The following is a 13,593-nucleotide window of genomic DNA, read 5'->3' as shown; positions in this document are numbered from 1 at the left end:
ATATTTTTTTCTTAACGACTTATTTATTTATTCAATTAATTATTGCCAATGTGCTAATTAAATACGCCAATAAAAGCAAATGGTCGAAATTGAAATAAACCCCGATAACTCATCAGAATCTTGAAATTTAATTTTTAGACTTCAATTTAGGCACTTAACAACCGCAAAAAGAATAATGTACACATGAATTTTCAAGCTTCGAAAATGCTTATTTTCGCATTTTTCAGTTTATAAATCGCTTAAAACTTGAAATATATCAAGTTTTGAGAAAAATGACAGAAAATCTTTTTTGTTTAAGATGACCCAAAAATGCTAAAAATATATTTTCGGGAGCAAAAAAAGATGATGTTTTGGATTTATTAAAAAACGGTTAAAAACAATTTCTGCCTAAAAATTTTGCAGTGCACCCTTCTGATTTGTTTACCGAATTGGAATAACTAGATAGGTACATAGTGTTAACTCCGGACCCCGGAAGTGTCATAGGTTTTCGAAACGGACCCTCAGGAAATATAATTGGTGACACCTGCTCTAGGTTACAATTATTGTATCCCTGTACGTACCTATTCTTTCCTACACCCACTTGGTAGTTGATATACTGGCGTTGATAAAATATTGTATGATAATTACTTAAATTTATCTGACAAATCTGTCCAGTTCTTCAGTGAACTTAGCCCAGTTAGTAGATAACTACTTTTTGAAGTTCCATCTTGGTCAATGAGTGGTGTGATATAATTAAAATTTTGTAATCTACTTACTTCGAAAATGATGATGGTGGAAAAACCTAAATCCATTAGTTAAGATTAGTTTCGTTATTCCAAACTGCTGATTTAAAGGAACTCCTGTTTTTGCATCAAGTGATAGACTTAGATTATTTAGGTACTTCAGTACTTCAGTACTTAGCAACTTTCGTCCAGGTATGTACTTGAGGCTATCAGAGCAACAGTGGCCTAAGCCAAAAAACAAAGTTTTGAAATATCTAAATCAATCTTTGCATTCGTATTTCCATTATGTTTATGGGATGGATTGTTTCATCATCATCAACCCGTACGCGCCTACTGCTGGAGATAGGTCTCCCTCAGCTCTTTCCATCTATCTGATAATATGCTTCAGATCGTCGGTCAATCTGGTTGATGGCATCCTCTGCTCCGTATTGCTTCTTCTCGTGGCCTCCACTCGATAATACGTTTTATCCATCGGTTGTCTGACAATATGGCGACGTGTCCTGCCCAATTCCACTTTAGCGACGCGATTTCTTCGCCAGCGTCTGTTGTTTTTGTTGTACGGAGTATTTCTTCATTTGGGACTCGGTCTCTCAGGGAGACACCAAAATCTGGCGGTCCACAGTGACGGCTTAAGGCATCATGGGCCCCTAGGCGGCCATAAGAAGTAGGCCCCCTTATAGCGACCATTTAATTAAAACAAATTTACAGATATGTATGTTGTTTTGGAAGTAGTTACTCCAAAAATAAATTACGACAATGTAAAAAAGGTCATTTTCCTTTTTTTACTTCTACTACTTTGCTAAAGATTTAAGTAAAATAACTGTATCTGATAAATTTATAGTCGGATTTTTTAATGCTTACTAGCAGCACTAAAACGTTCTAAAATGTTGTACCACACAATAGTTAAAAGAGCTATTTAATACTTATTCATTATTTCGCAACAACTTCTCACTAATACATAGTCCATAGCTAATATGCCAAAGAAAAAAAAGTGATATTGAAAAAAAATGTCTTTTTTTCAAAATAACTTAAAAATTATTAGTAATACCAAAAATCTTCTTCTTCTTCTTCTTCGTCTAGCTATTCACGTCCACATCTGAACATGATCCAGAAATCTTAAAGAGCAAAAAATGTAGGTTTTGCTTTTCTGAATATTTCAGATTTTTGCTTTTTTGGAAGATAAAAATTGGTTAAGATATGACTGTTCAAAATTTGCATACCCTGGGTAGAGAATTTTTCATTTATTAAAACTTAATAAATGAAAATAGTTTCTATCCTTGTGCGATCGGTACTCACCGGAGGGACCGCAGACGTTCGGATACAATTAGCGTCTCTTTGCAAAAACAATGACGTTGACTTTGCTAAGTAACAAGACATTTACTCAACACACACACTACGCATTAAACTAGGTACCTGATGGGAAAAATCCACTGTACCATGCCAATCGCCATTAGTTGTCGAGGCATTAAGCTAAATAAAAAAAATTGCATACACTCGTGATTAGTGATTTGTTCAAGGCCTTTATACTACAACCCTTTTATAAAATGCACTTTATACCGATAAAACTTACAGAGCATATAAGCAATACATAAGTAAAGTAGCTTGGGAAGCGGAAAGGCTTAAATTCATTTGGGCTGCTAATTGGGGGGTTATTTTCAGCAGTTTGTTTTACCCAAAAGGGATCAATTTTATTCTGAGCGTATCTTGCTTACTTTTTATGCTAGAAACTTTTTGAAAAACAAGAATAATGCTTTTTAACATTTAAAAAGTTATGATGAGTTTTTCATAAAAAGTGCTTCATTTTTTAATTATTTCACGTTGAAATATTCTATTTGGAATTTGACGAATAAGAACCTACTTTTCGTAAGCTATAACTCTGCTTCTACTGGGTCTACAGACTGCACACATACACCATTTTTTCAATTTTTTAAAAGCTATATTTTTACTAACAATATTTTTTTCGATAAAATAAGTACTTACTTTTTGAGTTATTGGCGAAAAACCGGCTAAAAACGTGTTTTTTTTCTGTTGAAAAATGAACATATTCACTTGCAAATAACTCGAAATGTATTGACTTGATGAAAAACTCTATTGAACAAATGTTGCTTAGAATTAGTGCGTTTATCCCTGGACGTATTTTGACGGTATATTTTTTCACCCCTGAGAAGGGGTGGACTAAACTTAGAGCAAAAACATACATCGGCACAATATCATTTTTTTCTTTGACATGTTAGCTATACGTATGCCAAATTTCATGTCAATCCAAGCTCTTCTTTCAAATCCAAAGGTTCTTTAAAATACGGACGTTTTGCAATATTTTACCGTTAGTCAATGGACTATAGGGCCCATCGGTAGGTACAAATTGAAAAAAAAAACGTACCATACCAAAATAATTACTAGCTTCTAAGCAAAATTTGTTTGTATCTTGAAAACTGAGTTTGATTGGAAATCATAAATTAACCATTTTCTTTTTTTTTTGCCTCAGTTAGCCCTATTTGATTTGTTTGACATTTTACATTTGTTTTTTAAATTACTACTTAAATAATTCAATATTAATAAATGCATTTGAGCGGGATGCGGGCCCCATCAAGTGCCCGGACCATAGGCGGTCGCCTAGTCCGCCTAATGGTTAATCCGGCGCTGGCGGTCCATAGCTCTCTGAGATACGCGAATCTTGTTCACTACCTTTTTTGTGAGTGTTAATGTTTCCGCTCCATAAGTGAGTACATGCAGCACACATTGGTCAAAGATTTTCCTTTTCAGGCATATGGATAAATCCGATTTAAATACATAGGTCAGTTTACCAAACGCTGCCCAGGCTAATTCTAAGTGACGTGGGAGCTCGCACGTCTGGTTATCTCTTTCTAGCCGAATTTCATGTCCCAAGTACTTATAAGATGCAGTCTGCTCAATATCCATTCCATCAACAACAATATTACGATTTAGCACCAGATTAGTCATTATTTGCGTCTTGTTGATGTTAATCTTTAGTCCGACTCTAAGGAAGCGTGATATAGTTTATTCAACATTATTATAGCATTATCCATTCGATCGGCTGCTAATAGAACGATGATTTGCGAATCTCAAACGATAGCTTCTCTCCATTTATATTGATACCATATTCGTTCAGATCTGCCTTCTTAAAAGTGTGTTCTAAATAGCATTCGTGAAATGGTGTCCCCTTGCCGTAGGCACTCCTTACTGTACAGGTACAGAATTTATTTGTTTGTTGTTCAGATAGTCTTAAACTAGCCGTTGCCTTGTGGTAGATATATTTGATCATGTTAGTATAGCGATGGCCTATTCGGCATTCTATCAATGTTTTAACATTTTCTGCTGGCTTGGGGTCGGTACTTTTTGTCCCGATTAAACCCCGGTTACCTACCAGAATTTTGCATGACAAAATTAGTCGATGATTAATTGTGTATGGTGTAGACCAGTGGTGCTCAAAAAGTCGATCGCGATCGACCGGTCGATCGCCAAAGTTTTTGAAGTCGATCGCCATTCTCGGAAAAATACAAATGGAAAAGATATTATATATGTCTGCTATCAAAGAAGTCCTGTTGTAACGTCCAACGGTTACTATCATGCGGCTATCTCCGCAATGTTCAATACTTAACGTGAAACGCTCTATAGACGTATCTAAATCATGAAAAAGATTTGGAAAGCAAAGTTAAAAGTGATACTATGAAGTGTATAATATACTTTTCTTTGCAATTTGACGACTCAACTGATATTAATGATACCGCCCAGTTGTTATTTTTATTCGGATGGTATTTTCTGATATGTTGGCTAAAGAAGAATTGTTAACAATGCATCTGAAAGAAAAAATTTGCGGAGAAGATATATACAACGTTTTGTTTTTTAATTTTGTAAAATAATAGGAGCTACCGATTTACAAACTAGTGTGTGTTACAACAGATGGTGCACCATCCATGACTGGCATTAACAATGGATGTGTTGCACTGTGTCGAGCTAACGATGACTTTCCATCGTTCACCACCAATTTTTGTGTTCCAAAATTTTAAATATGAAAGACGTCATGAAGATGACAACAAAAATTGTGAATTCAATCAGGGCGCGAAGCTTGCAACGACGTCTTTTTAAAGCGCAATTGAAAGCTAGCGACTCTGCGGAACACACTGATTTACTTTTGCTTACAGATGTGAGGTGGTTGAGACGTGGAAAATTTTTAGATAGGTTCCAGGAGTTACTTTTCGAAATAATTTGTTTTCTAGAAGAACGAGGGAACGACGCTCATCTACTTCAAAACCAAAAAATGGCTCAGTGACAGGGCCGTAACTACCATTGGGGCAACAGGGGCAGTGCCCCGGGGCCCCTGACCAAGGGGGGCCCCGTGCATAGATTTTAACAAGGAAAACAAAAATATGTATTTTAAAAGCCGATCCTAACGAAATATTTTCAAACGACACAATTTTAAAAAGACCGCAACATAGTTTTAATTTTTCACTGGGGAAATTAGTTTTTTAGACTAAGATGCAATTGGAACAGAACAGGGCCCCTGAGGCCTGAGCTAAGCTGGGGCCTCCGAGACAACATAAAAATTTAAATTATTACTTAACAAATTAGTTATTTCGGCATAATAAAACCTAAAATGTCATTCGAAGAGGGGGCCCGGGCTAAGCTGGGGTCCCCGAGACCTTTCGTAAACATATAAATTGTGACTGAGGAAATTAGTTATTTTGGCGAAAAAAAAACTAAAATGCAAGCGGAATAGGGACCCCAGGTCCCAGCTACTTTGTCTTAATCAATTTTACCCCAGACCACATCTTGGTATGTGAAAGGAACCACATATTGAAAAGTAAGGTATACATAAGATAAAATGAGCACATTAAGATCAGTCCCACCAGTAGACTGACCAGCTTCACTGAGTGTGCTTGGCTCACACTGCAGTAGCTGGGCACCTTAAGGTGCTTTTAAATCAAAGTGAACACGAACAAAGGAACGAATTCGTAAGTGTTCTCTTGGTTATTCGTTCGGTACAAAGTAATACATTGTATCGAACGAACGTATTCGTTGATAATCCGTCCGCAATGTCAAATAAAGATGAAGCTGTAATCATTAGCCCTGCTAATTTTATAGTTATTGCAGGACATGCTGAAAAAAAGGAAAGAAGAGAGTGTGGTGTTCACATAGGAGGGAAAATGCGCTTTCAAGGGGTTAAATATCAAACATTTTTCCGGGCCCCGCTTGCGCTGGGGGTAAATTTCCCAGACATCCCGGTAGGGGACCCCCAGATCACATTTGCCCCGGGGCCCCCAACATCGTAGTTACGGCCAAACAGGATAGATCTGTAGTTAACTACAGGATAAAATAAAACAATTATTATCGATGTGATGAGCACAGTACCTACATTCTTTTATCGACAAATTGAAATTATTGATTAATCAAATGAACAGAAAGGACTTAAACAACTTTCCATCGTTGAAAAAAGGGTAACCCTCATTTGAATTATGTTTATTATTAGGAGACTGAGCTGCAAGCAGTTCGTAGTGAGTTTGATAGACGCTTTGCTGATTTTAAAAAACACAGATATTGTAATATTTATGTCTAATCAATTTTCTTGTGAAGAGATGAAAAAAATTGCCACTGAAATCTCCATTACTTTCAATTAGATTCAATCAGCTAATTTCCGTCCAAAATGAGGTACTGAAAATAATGTCGGATATATATCTTCAATCCAGAGCGACCAATACGAAATTTTTTTGCCTTTTATATCGCCAGACAAATATCCGTCTTTGAGGCAAGTAGCTCTGCAATTCACAACATTATTGGATCAACATACTTGTGTCAGTCTGCATTTCCCCAAATTAAGGTAGTAAAATCAAAGTATCGTAATCGGCTAACTGATTTTGGTAATCATTTTCGTAATCATTTTTGGTCCTCGGTAATTACGTACTGTTACGCGATTGACTCTATTATTTTATTTATTTATATCTTTAGGCACTAAGTTTAATTTAAATAAAGGAAGACTTACTTATATTATTTTATTTACATCACTTACAATTTAACACTTAAGTTTACAACAATATCTAATTTATGTTACACTTTCTAACTTATTTAATTCATTTACAAATATTATTTATCTACTTTAAAAAAAATATATACATTTCAATAACCCGATCGCCACGTTACAATAATTCACGCGATGGTAAAATATTAACTGACTGGCCTGTGCTCGAATTCCTGTTCTTAAATACTCTGGCAGCGGTCGCCTCGAATCGCCGTGGAAGATCTGGCCTTTACTCGTAACGCGGAGAAATATCGAGAAGAATTAGGCCGGGTTGTGAGGCGTCACATTGCCCCCTCCTTAAGAGATGGTTCCTCCTGGAACCTTGTCGGGACTGGAACTGGATGCTGGTATCTGCAACTGGACCCTCTTTTACAACTCCCAGTTGTATAAAAGTGACAGGGGACGGTCTTCTCTCCGCACCAGTAACTATGCGGATTGCAACAGACTAACACCTGGACCTCGGTGTCTTTAAAAATTTCTTCTACCATATTTCGGATAACTCTCCAGTCTAATTGGCGGCATTTTAACTTTGGCATGACTAACTTTTGCACGTCGGACTCCAACACGTGCTCTCTCAATTGAATTAATGCATCCCATACATCTTGGTAGGTAGGTTGGTCATGGACAGTGTTTTGTTACCAGATAGAATAGGTAACGTGATGCATCTTGGAGTTTCAATGCTTTGCCAGGAGCTGGCAGTTGGCATTGAAGTTCTGCAACTCGACCAAACTTCCTTCGGAAGGCGGATGCCAACCCTCGTGCGTCTTTGATACTGGCCGGGATGGTATGGGCCAGCGAGTAGTCATCGGGAAGTGCGAGAAGATCTCGCTTTTCTTCAGGGGTAACACCATGTCTTGCTTTACCGGTACCTCCATAGGCACCCATGAACTCTTCAAAGGTAAGGTCAGGTATTTCTCGAACTTGGTTGACTTCCACTTCTTCATCTACGTCGTGGTCTCCCTCGTACGGCGCCAACCGGTTATGGTGGACTATCATCGGCTTTCCCCTAGGAATCTTGCTTATTCGGTAGATAACGTCATTGATTTTCTTGACAATGAGGTACGGACCTTCCCAGAACTGCTGCAACTTGGGAGAACAACCTGTTCGCTTCTTTGGATTATAAAGCCAGACTTTGTCGTTCTCCTTGAAACATCCCTTCTCAGCTTGGGTATCGTATCGTTTCTTCATTCGGTCGCTAGCGATCTGAAGATTAGAACGGACCAACTCATGTATATCGTCCATTCTTCTTCGTAATTCATTCACGTAATCCTCACCAGCAACATCTTCTCCAGGTCGACATCCAAACTCTAGATCACAGGGTAGACGCATCTCACGTCCAAATAGGACTTTTGCTGGTGTTTGGCCCGTTGATTCGTTAACAGCAGATCTATAGGCCATTGCGAAGAACGGAAGGTACTGGTCCCAGTCTCGTTGATGATTGGACACCATCTTTGTCAAATACTTGCCAACTGTCCTATTCATACGCTCCACCATTCCATCCGATTGCGACATCCAAACTCTAGATCACAGGGTAGACGCATCTCACGTCCAAATAGGACTTTTGCTGGTGTTTGGCCCGTTGATTCGTTAACAGCAGATCTATAGGCCATTGCGAAGAACGGAAGGTACTGGTCCCAGTCTCGTTGATGATTGGACACCATCTTTGTCAAATACTTGCCAACTGTCCTATTCATACGCTCCACCATTCCATCCGATTGCGGGTGATAGGCCGTGGTTCTTGTCTTCTTCATGCCTAGTTTATCACAGATTCCTTGAAATAGATCGCTCTCAAAGTTCCTTCCTTGGTCACTATGGATCTCCAGAGGTACTCCAAATCGGCTGATGCAGTCTTTGATTAACACATCTGCAATAGTGGCGGCCTTCTGGTCTGGAATTGCGTAGATCTCCACCCACTTCGTGAAGTAATCCATTACCACCAACATGTATTTGCATCCATTGTCACTTTCTGGAAATGGCCCGGCAATATTCAAAGCTATTCTTTCAAACGGACTTCCAACATTGTACTGTCTCATAGGAGCCTTTCTTTTCCGGTAGGGTCCGTTACTTGTAGCACAGGTAGTACATTTCTTACACCAGTCCTTCACATCGTCGGAACTATTCATCCAATAAAATCGTTCCCGAATTCTCTGAAGGGTTTTCTTTACACCAAAATGCCCTCCTGATGGACTGTCGTGTAACTGACGAAGTACTTCGGCTATTCTGCTCTTTGGAATCACCAGCTGTGTTCTCCTCACTGAACCCTCATCATTTTCTATTACTCGTTTGAGCAAGCTGTCTTCCAAGATAAATGAGTCCCACTGGGCCCAATACGTCTTAACTACTGAGCCTAGGCTTGATATTTCTTGCCAAGATGGTCGACGATTTTCTTCTTTCCATTTTCGAATCTTCTGTAAAACTGGATCTTTTTCTTGTTCTTCCTTGATCTTGGTAGGCGTCCACTCGTCGTTGACCACTGTTGTTCTTAGTACTGCCGCTTCCTTTGACTCTGTTTTGTTACAATGGGAACATTCTGCTGGACACGGTCTTCTAGATAGAGAATCAGCGTTCCTGTGGCTAACTCCGGCCCGATGCTCGATCTTGAAATCATATTCTTGAAGTCGTTCAATCCATCTGGCTATCTGACCCTCTGGATTCTTAAACTGCATTAACCATTTAAGGGCGGCATGGTCGGTTCGGATTAGAAACTTCCTTCCGTAGAGGTATTGATAGAAGTGTTCCACTGATTTTACTACTGCTAGAAGTTCTCTTCTCGTGACGCAATAATTTCGTTCAGGTTTTGAAAGCACTTTACTAAAATATCCAAGGACTCGTTCCTGTCCTCCTTGGATCTGCGACAGCACTCCTCCAATTCCCACATTGCTTGCATCCGTATCTAAGATAAACCCTCCTTCTGGCAGTGGATACCCTAATATTGGCGCTGTAATTAAATGCCTCTTCAATGTTTCAAAGGCCGTTTGGCAGTCTCCATCCCAGCAATAATCCCTTGCTTCCTCTGTAAGTCGCGTTAATGGCTTAGCAATATCTGCAAACTTCTTAATGAATCTCCGGTAGTATGTACATAGTCCCAGAAAACTTCTCACTTGATGTTTATCAGTTGGTTCAGGCCATTCCTTAATGGAATCGATTTTTCCTTTATCCACGGCCACTCCTTCTTTGCTGACTATATGACCTAAATAATTGACTTTACTTTGAAATAACTGGCATTTCTTGGGATTTAACATTAACTGGGCAGCTTTAAGTCGATTAAAGACGTCTTCTAAATTCTTCAGGTGGTCTTCAAACGTCTCTCCCAAAACGATTATGTCGTCTAAATACACCAGGCACGTTTTCCAAGATAACCCTCCCAACACATTTTCCATAAGCCTCTCAAATGTCGCAGGAGCGTTACAGAGTCCAAACGGCATAACGTTGAATTCCCATAATCCAGATCCTGTCGTAAAGGCCGTCTTCTCTTTGTCCACTGGATCCATTTCTACCTGCCAATATCCAGACTTCAAGTCCAACGTAGAAAACAATTTACTTCCAGCCAACGTGTCGTCGATCCGAGGCAGAGGATAACTATCTTTCTTGGTAACATTGTTCAACAAACGGTAGTCCACACAGAACCTCGTAGTTCCATCTTTCTTCTTGACCAGGACCACCGGAGAGACCCATGGGCTCGTAGAAGTTTCTATCACCCCGTCTTTCTTCATTTCTTGAACAATCCTTTCAGCTTCCTCTCTCTTCGCCTGTGGTAGTCGTCGAGCTGATTGACGAATTGGCCTAGCGGTACCAGTGTCAATTTTATGTTTGACAACTGTCGTTCTTCCTGTCTTTCCTCCTTTCGGTACGAATATGTCACGATATTGCCTAAGAAATTCCCTTAATTTCCTTTTTTCCATTTGATTTAGAGATTGGCCTGCAACTGCAACCATTTGGTCGAACTTGTCGTTGGAATTATCTGATGTTGTTGTCTGACGGATTATGGACGTCACGGGTACACAAGTTCCTACTTTTGTCTCCTTCTTGATGGTCACCGGGTAGTCATTGACATTAATCAATCTCACGGGAATTTCTTTAGCAGAAGTAACCAATTCCTTTCCAATTATGATTCCTCGGCCAACCTCCTCGTCGTGGTTCCATGGCTCCATCATAACAGGCGTTCCTTCTTCTACAGTTCCCTGTAGCCGCGCTACGATGATCGTTTCACTCCTCGCAGGCACAACTGTATCTTCTTTAATGGCTGCTAGCACAGCTCTGTCATCATGTGGATGAAGAAATACCTCCTCGTTGCCAACTTTAATAACCCTATTCCTAAAATCCAATTGAAATCCATGCAAATTCATTACGTCCATTCCTAATATAACATCTTCTTCGATGTCTGCAACTATGACAGTATGGACGAACTTTTCTGCTCCAATCCCTAATTGTATCTGGATTTCTCCATGGGTGTTGGCGTTTTCACCTGTGGCAGTCCGCAGTCGCAACCTCGTTGGTAAGAGTTTCTTACGGCTGTTTAAAACTGACGTTCGTATAATGGTCCTGGTCGCTCCGGTATCCACCAATAATGTATACTTTTTACCATTTATTTCTCCATCCACATATACACTATCTTCACGACATTTCAAAGAAGCTATTAGTATGAGAGGGTCTTTGGAAAAGTTGCGGGTCGAAGCTGCCCCCCTAAGGCCGACCCGTTCTAGTTTTCCTGCTGGTGAGTCTCTAGATTGTTATTGTACCTAGGGTACTTACATGAACTCCGTACGTGTCCCATTTCCCCACAGTTCCAGCACCTTATGGTCCTCGTTTTCTTGGATGCAATGTCTTTCATCATATTAACAAGCTGGTCAAGTTTTTCCTCATCCTGTTCCTCTTTCACAGTCCTCACTTTACTGTACCCACCAGAGGCCTGGGTAGCTGATTCGTATTCGAGAGCGGCAGATAAGACATCGACCAGCGTCTTGTGACGAGCTAATCGCAGTGTTCTTTGCATTTCATGATCACGCAGGCCATCAATAAATGTTTGAACAGCCAACTTTTCCATCATATCTTCGGGAGCTGTTGGATATGCATATCGTACCAACCTGGCAATATCGACCTCGTATTCTTGAAGAGCTTCATCTTTCTTTTGTCTTCGATTTTTAAACTGCGACTGATAGACATGCTCTAAATGTTCGTGCCCGTATCGCATATTCAGTCTCTTCTTCAGCTGCTCGAAGCCATCTGTCTCCTCTACGGCTATGGTCTGGAGGACATCCAAAGCGTCGCCTCGAAGAGCAATAGTGAGGTTTACAGCTTTTTCTTTTTCGGACCATCCGTTCGCTCTGGCCGCAGATTCGAACTGTTTCATGTAGTTGTTCCATGATGACTTTCCGTCGAAATTTGGCACCTTAACACGAGCATGACCTACACTCCCTTCAACTATCGACCGTGGCTCCAATTTGTATTTGGTTTCATCATCTTTAATATCTGTTAAGATGGGTTCCACCACTTTGTCCACTTTTTCAGTTTCCTCCAGTTTCTTTTCTATTTCCTTGATCTTTTCTTCAAAAGTAGATTTTATGGACGATATCATGTCGTCGAAATCCGAAGTGACCTTAGAGATGTTAGCAGAGATCTCGTTAGTCATTTTGCTTTCAAGGGATGAAATATCACCCGAAACTTTCTTCTCTAACGATGCAATGTCTGTCGAAACTTTCAAAACATCCGAGGAAACTTGGGAGATTTCACTAGAAACTTTGTTCTCTAACGATGTAATGTCTGTCGAAACTTTCAAAACATCCGAGGAAACTTGGGAGATTTCACTAGAAACTTTGCTCTCTAACGATGTTATTGACGAAATTAAAGCAGCATGCTTGTCTTCAAACACGTAAGTTTCTGGATCATGACCCTCTTCTTTTAGTGCGTTCTTCAGACGTTCAACTAGATCAGCCTTTTTGCCAGTAGAACTCAGGTCCCTTTCTTCCAATTCAAGTCTCAGGTCCGCAATTGTTAGCTTACACAAGGAAGGCATGATCACACACTTTATTTATTACGATTTATATTAATTTATTTTTAAAGGTTCCACACTGTATTTAAACCGAAAATTTACGTTGATATTTATTTCAAGTATCCTCACTTCTGCACCATTTTTGGTACGCGATTGACTCTATTATTTTATTTATTTATATCTTTAGGCACTAAGTTTAATTTAAATAAAGGAAGACTTACTTATATTATTTTATTTACATCACTTACAATTTAACACTTAAGTTTACAACAATATCTAATTTATGTTACACTTTCTAACTTATTTAATTCATTTACAAATATTATTTATCTACTTTAAAAAAAATATATACATTTCAATAACCCGATCGCCACGTTACAATAATTCACGCGATGGTAAAATATTAACTGACTGGCCTGTGCTCGAATTCCTGTTCTTAAATACTCTGGCAGCGGTCGCCTCGAATCGCCGTGGAAGATCTGGCCTTTACTCGTAACGCGGAGAAATATCGAGAAGAATTAGGCCGGGTTGTGAGGCGTCACAGTACCATTATAATATGAAAAACTTGTGGATGATACTCAGTGCCATGCATCAACGTCCAAATAAACTTAAGATGAAAAACATGATTTTAATTAGGACTCTCTGTAATTACAACTTTTTATCAAATAGAAATGTGCAATAAAGTGTTTCATTTTCAAAATTGTTTTTTTTTACTATCAGTCGATCGTTGGAAGCTTGACGTTTATGTGGTAGATCCCACGCAGTATAAGTCTGAGCACCACTGGTGTAGACCCTGTTAATACAAAGATTTAATGTTGCTGCTTTGTTTGATACCTATCTAATTAGCC

The sequence above is a fragment of the Diabrotica virgifera genome, chromosome 6 (genome assembly GCF_917563875.1).
Source record: "Diabrotica virgifera virgifera chromosome 6, PGI_DIABVI_V3a".
Taxonomy (NCBI): Eukaryota; Metazoa; Arthropoda; class Insecta; order Coleoptera; family Chrysomelidae; genus Diabrotica; species Diabrotica virgifera.
The sequence above is the reverse complement of the archived record's forward strand: the minus strand, read 5'-3'. Positions refer to the sequence as shown.